Source organism: Palaemon carinicauda, chromosome 37, assembly GCF_036898095.1.
Source record: "Palaemon carinicauda isolate YSFRI2023 chromosome 37, ASM3689809v2, whole genome shotgun sequence".
Taxonomy (NCBI): domain Eukaryota; kingdom Metazoa; phylum Arthropoda; class Malacostraca; order Decapoda; family Palaemonidae; genus Palaemon; species Palaemon carinicauda.
In genome coordinates, this window is record NC_090761.1 from 37,714,266 (window position 1) to 37,722,689 (window position 8,424).

Below are 8,424 nucleotides of genomic sequence, written 5' to 3' on the forward strand. Positions count from 1 at the left end.
GAATGAGAGGAGAATAAGCAAGATCTCAAAGAGAGGAAAAGAGAGGTACAGGGAAGGAAATTCCCTAGCGCTTCCAAGGGCTCCGCTAAGCCCCTTAAAATATCTGACCTCCCTCGCCGTTCCGAACCAACCCTTGGGGGTAGACGGAACACATGCCCAGGTTGAATAGAAAGCTTTATATCTCCTAGAAGTTGGAGCCCAATCCCCTTGAAGAACTTCAATTCTGGCCCAGCTTTCAGCGTACCCAGATTGCTTCGTGAGACTACGAGATGAACCCACATCCCTCGAGGAGGCTATACCGAAGGAAATCAGTGTCCTCGAACATGACAAGGCCCAAGCCATCCTTGCCAAGACCCAGAAAGGGGCCGGATATATTAACTCCAAAGTCTCAGCATTGAACAAGAAGCATCCAACCGTCATTGCTCCTTCCCCCCTTTCGGGGAAAGCAGTTGAAGAGGGCAAACCCTGCCCAACCCTAGAGAAAGGCAAACCATTATCTGTAGCTATGGCCACCTGCGAGGAGAAGTGGAAAGAAGTACATCTAACCTTCTCAGTCTCGAAGTTGGATCCGGAGATAGCAGGTCAGCAGTTTAGTGAGAACCTGCCAAAGTTGACAAACCATCCTTTGAGAAGGGAACAGGAGACGAAAGATAAGCTTGTCGCCTCCCTGTCTCATCAGAACCGCTTAAGAAATGTGCGCAGGCCTTTAGTAATGCCCCACCCTTATGATGGATTTGTAGGTTTTTCTCAGGTCAAAACGCGCCGGTAGAGACCATGTTTGCCGCATCAACGGTGAAACACGAACCCAGAAAACTGATTTCATCAGGTATCTGGGGTGTAGACCCTTTCCCACGGGAAGTGGTCCAAGAAGTCATTACCAAACCCACCACGGAGAATGGGAACCTGCTCCAAAAGTGGGGCATGTCCTCAAAGAGGAAATCATCATTAGAACTGCACAATTTCCAACCGTGACCTTGATCACGGTGCCTCAAATGGTAGCCCAGCCGTAAACCACCTTCTAGATAGTTTCTCATCAGCTGGTAGCCAGTCACTTGTATTTAATCCAGGCTTTGAAAGGCACTTGACCACCTTTCGGCCCTACAAGGTAAGAGCCCAAAAAGAGGATCCTCCGGAAATCCCCCAGGGTGGAGGATGATGCGGTCACGGAAATATATCCTCAGGAGCCTCTAAACAATGTGAGGTCCCAGGTAGGAAGCAGACTTTCCACTTTCGGGATCATTGGACCTTTGATCCCTGGGTCCAAAGCCAAATTACGAATGGACTTGGTTGGAAATGGAACGAAATCCACCCCACCTTTCCAAAATTCTTCCAAACCCCCTCCCCCCCCCTTATTGTTAGAATATGCCTCAGAACTCTTGAATAAGAAGGTAATGAGGAAAGTGAAGTCCATTAAAATTCCAGGGAAGGCTGTCGTATGTTCCTAAGAAGGACTCGGACAGACCCAGAATCATTCTAGACTTGTCTCTACTCAACAAGTTCTGGATACTTACAGTGCAACACATAAGGACCCTTTTACCAAAAAAGGGACGTATATAGTCTCAATAGACTTGGCAGATGCTTACTGGCACTTACCAGTCTGTTGCCCCCTCTCCTTCTACCTAGGATTCAGGCTACAGAAGACAAAATTTGTCTTCACAGCCATGCCCTTTGGACTAAATATAGCCCCAAAGGTATTCACAAAACTGACGGACACGATCGTCCAGCACCTACGCTCCGAAGGATACAGGTAGTAGCATACCTGGACGATTGCTGGGTGCGGGCAGCATCCAAGACTACTTGTCTGCAAGCAGCCGGAAAGGTGATCCAGTTCCTGGAACACCTGGGCCTCAAGACCAGTCGCTAGAAGACTCGCTTTTCTCCAGCTCACAAGTTTCAATGGTTGGGAATCCATGGGAACTTACAGTCACAACACCTCTCCATTCTATTAAAGAAGAAGAGAGAATTAGTGGCATCTGTCAGGAGACTAATCCAACACTAGGGGATTTGAAAATGCCAACAGGAAAGAGCACTGGGCTCTCTCCGGTTCGCATTAGTGACAGACCCGGTGCTAAGAAGCACAGCCAAGGGATGCGCCAGGAGTCTGGAGAAGATACGCATCAAACGCTCGAAGAGATTGACAAGGTTGACACCGACCTGATTGCGCACGCTAATGAGTTCGTGGTTAATGAATAAGAGCCTAGCACAGACAATTTTCTTGCAACCACCACAAACATCAATGGCGATACACACGGAAGCCTCCCTGAAAGAACGGGGAGGCCATCCGTATGAAAGGAAAGGGCAAGAAATTGATCATTCCAGTTCAAAAACTTTCACATCAACATCTTGGAGGCTATGACAGTCCTCCTGACGTTGAGGAGACTATCCCCTCGCAGTACAGTCCACATCAGATTGGCTCTCAACAACGAGGTGATAGTAATATGTCTAATCGACAAGGCTCGAGTTCACCTCAAATCAACCATGTGATATTAGCCATCTTCCGCCTGGCAAGGAAGAGTAGATGACATTATCAAGCAGTTCGCCTTCAAGGGTTCCGCGATGTGACAGCGGATGCTCTATCCAGGCGAAAACCGATAGAGACAGAATGGTCCCTAGACGCAGACTCATTCTCCTTTATTCTCGATAAAAGTCCCGTAACTGCAGATTGACCTCTTCGCAACGAGCGACAACAAGAACTAGTAGCCCCTTACGAGAACCTTAAGCAGAAGTGATAGACGTCATGTCATTCGACTGGAACGGATGGAATCGACTATATCTGCTTCTACCAACCAATCTCCTGCTAAAAGGCCTCGACAAGCTAGTATTCTGCAAAGGAACAGTTACTGTAGTGGCCCCCAAAATGGCCCAAAAACAATTGGTTTCCTCTAGTTCTAGAATTGAAACTGTAGCTGTTTCCTCTGCCATACCCAGCTTTATCGAAACTGGTGCAGAAGTTGGCTGTTACATTTCATCCCCGAGAACCAACAACCTGCATTTCAGGATTTTTTCGCCCTAACAGCGAACAAAAGTTCGGGATCTCGAAGAATGTGACCGACTTCATTGTAGAGTACAAGTCAAGTCCAACCAGGAGACAATGTGAATTGTCTTGGAAGAAAGGGGCACCCCTCGTGAAAACAAGGGGATCAGCAGAAATTTCAACAGGTTTCTGTCTTTCTTCTTTTACCTACTTGAACAAGGCCTGACTTCCACTACGATAACCACGTGTAAGTCGTCCTTGACTAGATCTCTTCTATTCGTCTTTGAGACGGACCTCATAAGCGAAACCTTTTTTAAGGTACCAAAGCATACACTAGACTCAAGTCGACAACCCCTCTAAAGCCAATTACATGGTCGTCGGTCAAAGTCTTATACTCTGCTTCGAACCTAATCAATAAGGATTGTACTCTAAATGAGCTAATACAAAGTCAATTTTCTGTTCACAATAGCCTCAGGGGCTAGAGTTAATGAAACATTGGCCCTATCAAGGATGTAGCCCATATTCAGTTCACAGAAGAGGGAGAACTGAATCCTTTCCAGATCCTACTTTTCTCGCCAAAACGGGCTGCCCACCAATAGGTGGGTTCCTTGGAGAATCTGCCCACTGAAGGAAGATGTTTCCCTATGCCCATTAGGGTGTCTTGGTCTATCTTCGTAGAACTTCAGACTTCAAGGAAGAACAGCTCTTCCGAGGCGATACCTCAGGATCAAAATCTATCCCTGAAATAACTGAGAGCAATGCTCACCTACTTATTCGCAGAGTGGATCTTGATAGCTCACCTGCAGTTCATGATCCTAAGAAAATTGTTTCTTAACGGAACGTCTTCCAACACTATTCGAAGCAAGTACATAAGATAAGACATGTTGTGGCGGCGGCGGGTATTTCTAAAGAGACCGTCGTCTAAGCCTGTGACGAACAGTGAACTGCTTTGGGAGTTCCCAGTGCATGGGTACATTTACCCTCAAGTGCAAAATCACAACTATGATTAACACACTGTTCCGCATAGGAGCATATCTGACCAATAACACCAGTGCCGAGGGAACGTTAAGTCACGGTGTTCATGCATTTCCAAAATCTGTACAAATCAGTCAGATTTGGTTTCACATCTCTATTGAGTGGCATCATTTCGATGAAATTACATATTTTCCCAAAAGGAGAAAATATGGACCCTGATGTGTTTTCAATGCCGGATCAGATTCATACCTGATTGTAACTACAATTGATAATTTAGCTAAAGGTAAAATACTAAACGTACTTGCGTCTTATTGCTGCTTTCTCAGTAACAGACGAATAAAGTATATTAGAGTTTTAATTAAACCCTAGAAGGGCCCAACTTGAAATCAGAGTACTGTACAGATTTCCAAGGGATAAAGGGTAATCTCTAAGATTTACCGTCCATCCCTATGGAGATACAAACTTTGAATCCTTATAGTCGAAGTCGACACTTTCCCTGCAGGGGGCAGGAAGCCCTAAGCTAGTTCCAAGCCTAGTGGATATGACAAATAACGGTAATGTCACATATAAAGGTCTAGGAGACTATATAAGGAACTCATTGAAAGTAGAGGCACTTATACAAACTCACAGATATAATACTACTTTCAAGTAATTCTCTGGTAAACTTCCATCAGGACGACATGGCTGAGCCCAAAAAACGGTAAAGCAAAAAATAAATTTTTGGGTGATATGGCCATGTCGTCCTGATGGTCCCTGCCTCCTTTCTAAAAATGGAGTATACATACATGTAACAAGGTCCCCCCCCCCCCCCCGAAACTACTCTATTTGCGGCTATCCATGCTTAATTGCAACAAGGAATAGTTCGCCGGGGTGGTACCGGGAGGGGATCCACCGGGTAACCTTGATGACGGCTCCCCTTCAATTTCGCCACTCTTCCCCCTTAAAGCGAAAACGTTATTCGGGGTGAAGATTGCCAAGTGTCGTATCAAGAAATACGTCCCCTGATATTATGCGATATCCTTAAAAGTTATATTAAGGATACTCACGCCAGGAGTTAGAATTCTGGAGACCTGTGGTCAATTCTCTGCGAGTATCACTATAGCCAAATACAGTATCCCTTAGAAAGCTGTCTAAAGAAACCTTCCATCAGGACATGGCCATATCACGCAAAAATAGATTTATTGCTTTGCTCAAACTCCGTTTTATAGACTATATATGAATTATCTGTTTTTATAGACTATATATGAATTATCTGTTTTAATGTTGTTAATGTTTTTTAAAATATTTTTTAATTTTTCATTACTTCTTATATCGTATATTTATTTCCTTGTTTCCTTTCCTCGCTGGGCTATTTTTCCCTGTTGGAGCCCTTGTGCTCATAGCATCTTGCTTTTCCAACCAGGGTTGTAGCTTGGCTAGTAATAATAAAATAATGTTCATCAGTCTTATGGCTGGTTTTAGAAATGGAAAAATGTCTAAAACTGCAAAGTAAATCTGTCTGGATGTATTTCAATGTATTTAGATCACTTTTACGACAACCTTCCCATTCATTATTTTCTTTGGCTGTCTCTCCTTCCTCTACTCCTATGTTGTCTGTGAGCCATAGCCTAAAGAAACCCTTCCCTTAGAAGGGCTCATGACATGGAGATAGGCGTAGGCCTCCATGAGTGCGCTGATATGGAGTACGAAGTCACAAGGGGGCCGGGTTGTAGAAGTGTCGTCAAATAGGAGTCTGCGTTGATTAATCATTGATTTGGCACATCTACCTAGAGGTGGAAATGGAAGAGGAAATACGCACCAAGTAGTAGCAATATTATGTTGGCAACAAGGAATTTCCAATGGTATTTGGCACTCCCACACGATAGTGTGTGTGTCTCGTACCTGTGGGTAGGCATCTCGGATATGTTGGCAGCTACCAGGTGGATGTTAGCAGGCTCAGAATGATTATGTCATGTCATGGAAAGTGACTTTGGTATAATGGAACCGGAAGCATCAGTGTCTACCAAAAACCACACACCTGTACTTGCATCATGTAAAAAGAAAAGATTAGTGATAGGGGAGGCCACCGCCACAGGGGATGGCTTACTTAAAAGTATTTTTGGCCACTGACAACCATCCGCACATATCTTCGCAGCAATCCTGAAACTGGAGTCGTAGTAGCAAAACTGCATCAGTAAGTGGCTGAAGAAGTCTTTGATTGAGGCTTGAGCGCGTAGCGGCATATGAGGGTAGTGGGCAGCTCTGTCGCCACTCCGGCATGGCACAGATCGGGGCATCTACAGTATGTCTTACTGCATTCATGTCGGCTTCGATCAGTGTTGAGTAGTCATCCTCTTTGTCAGGAGTGGATCGTTGATGGAGGTCTTGAAGGTAGTTAAGTGGTCGTCCATAGAGGCGTCCACTTTGGTCACCAGGTCCTTCATAGGCAAGGTATCGAAATCGATGACGACAGTGCGTACAGGTTTGGGTAGGCGTCTTACCCAAAGGGAACAAAGTATGTTCAAGGATTGTGGTGGCCTGTTGGTAATGTCCTTGCCTGGTGATCACCAGACTGGGGTTCAAATCCCGCTCAAACTATTAGTTCCTTAGGTCGCTGCAATCTTACTATCCTTGTGAGCTAAGGATGGGTGGTTTCGAGGAGCCCATAGTTCTACCTGGTCCTGGTCCTAACTTGGGTGGGGAGGAGGGCATGGGTGCTTATCATATGTTTATATGGTCAGTCTCTAGGGCATTGTCCTGCTTGCTAGGGCAATGTCACTGTCCCTTGCCTCTGCCATTCATGAGCAGCCTTTAAATTTTAAGAAGAAAGTCGTCTGCTGCATATGGCAGGCAGGCGATACTGGTCATTTCCCTGAAGGCAAGCAAAACGTTTTGGTTCCCCAATGGCTATTGAGAGAACTGAAAAAGCTTGGCTATATGGGTGGGTGCTCCAGGAGAAATGGTTTGAGGGCATTATACGCTATTGTGGTGTCCTCTTGGTTGCAAAGCCAATTGGGGTTTTCTGGAAGTGTCCTTGGTGATCGCCGTGAGGACATGGTCTGCTCTGCTTCTTGTGGTACAATACACTCTTGCAGTTCAGGTTTTGGTAGAGCACTGCACCTCCTATGAAATCATACAGAGGAACAAGATGAAGAGACCCAATCGGATCGGTCATCCTGAGCTTTGGTGGCCTCTTCTTCCTCAGGTTGCCAGGTAAGATGGCAGCCCCGTGACAGGTAAAGTTACAGAGGAAGGTGAGCACATGCAGTCCTGTTCCATCTTCACAGTTGTTAAGGATTTCCAGGCTGGTGGCAGTCACTCTCTGTGGTAGACGAAGAAGGCTCTTCCACTACAGCAGGCAAGGACACAATGGGGCCACCACTTCATATCTCTCCTCTACAGGTGGTATATCCAAAGAAGGTGTAGAAGGGAAGGTTTCTGGAACCTAGCAGTAGCTAAGACCTCAAGAAGCTTCTCTGTCGATGGGGCACTTGTCTATACCTAGAGAAGGCCACAACTTACCAAGATCAAGGTCCTTACAAGAGTCGTCGTCAGTAGGAGATAGCTATGCGAGTTTGTGAGAGGCAGTGGGGGAGGATATTCTCATCTCACTCAAAGCACTTTATCTGCACATGGCAGGTTCTTCTTACAAAATTCCTGTAGATGACCCCACCCCAGAGGAAGTCAAAGTTGACACCCTGGGTTTCAAATCCAAAGCTGGGAAGAAGGAGCTATAGTTTCTTCAGCATCAGCTTGGGGGTTGTCAAATCCGATGCCGATTATTCCATGACTGTCCTACTCGTATACCAGCCGGACTTACATGGAAAAGCCTTGTGTCCACCCAGGGTGTCTCCATCATAAACAACAGCACAATTAGCACAAACTACAGTCATAAGAAAAAGAAAAAAAAAACATTAAAACTGCCAGCAATATGGAGGCAGGAAAGTACATCACTACAGCATCGCAGCTAAAGTCAATGTGAGGGCTGTTTCACCTGTCAGGTGGTACTACCTGCCACTATGTTTACCCTGTTTACAAAATAAAGAGCTCCTTAATAAATTCTATTCTCAAGGGGTAAATACTGAAATATGTATTGAAATATACATTGCTATGTGATAACTTTTTTCCCATTACAATTAATATACTGTACAATATATTTTCCCCAACAGCTAATGAAGTTGACCTTGACTCATTGGGCTAGTAAATCTCCTGCTTTTAAAATGACATTTCCAGCTTTGCTGGAGTCATACTTCTACTAAAGAACAATGGTTTGTATTATGCATAAGAATAAATATGAATGTTATAAAAAATACCCGCAAAAAATGGCGGCAAAATCTTGAATAATTTACTCGTACACTGTTAGCAGGTTGACTACTCTCTTTTGGTTAGATGGATTTCTACTTCTTGGTAGGGATATATTTATCAATATGTGAAAAGTATTGACTCTAAATACACAGCTCCTCCTTTAATTAGTTTGGAATAAGTAATACAATTCC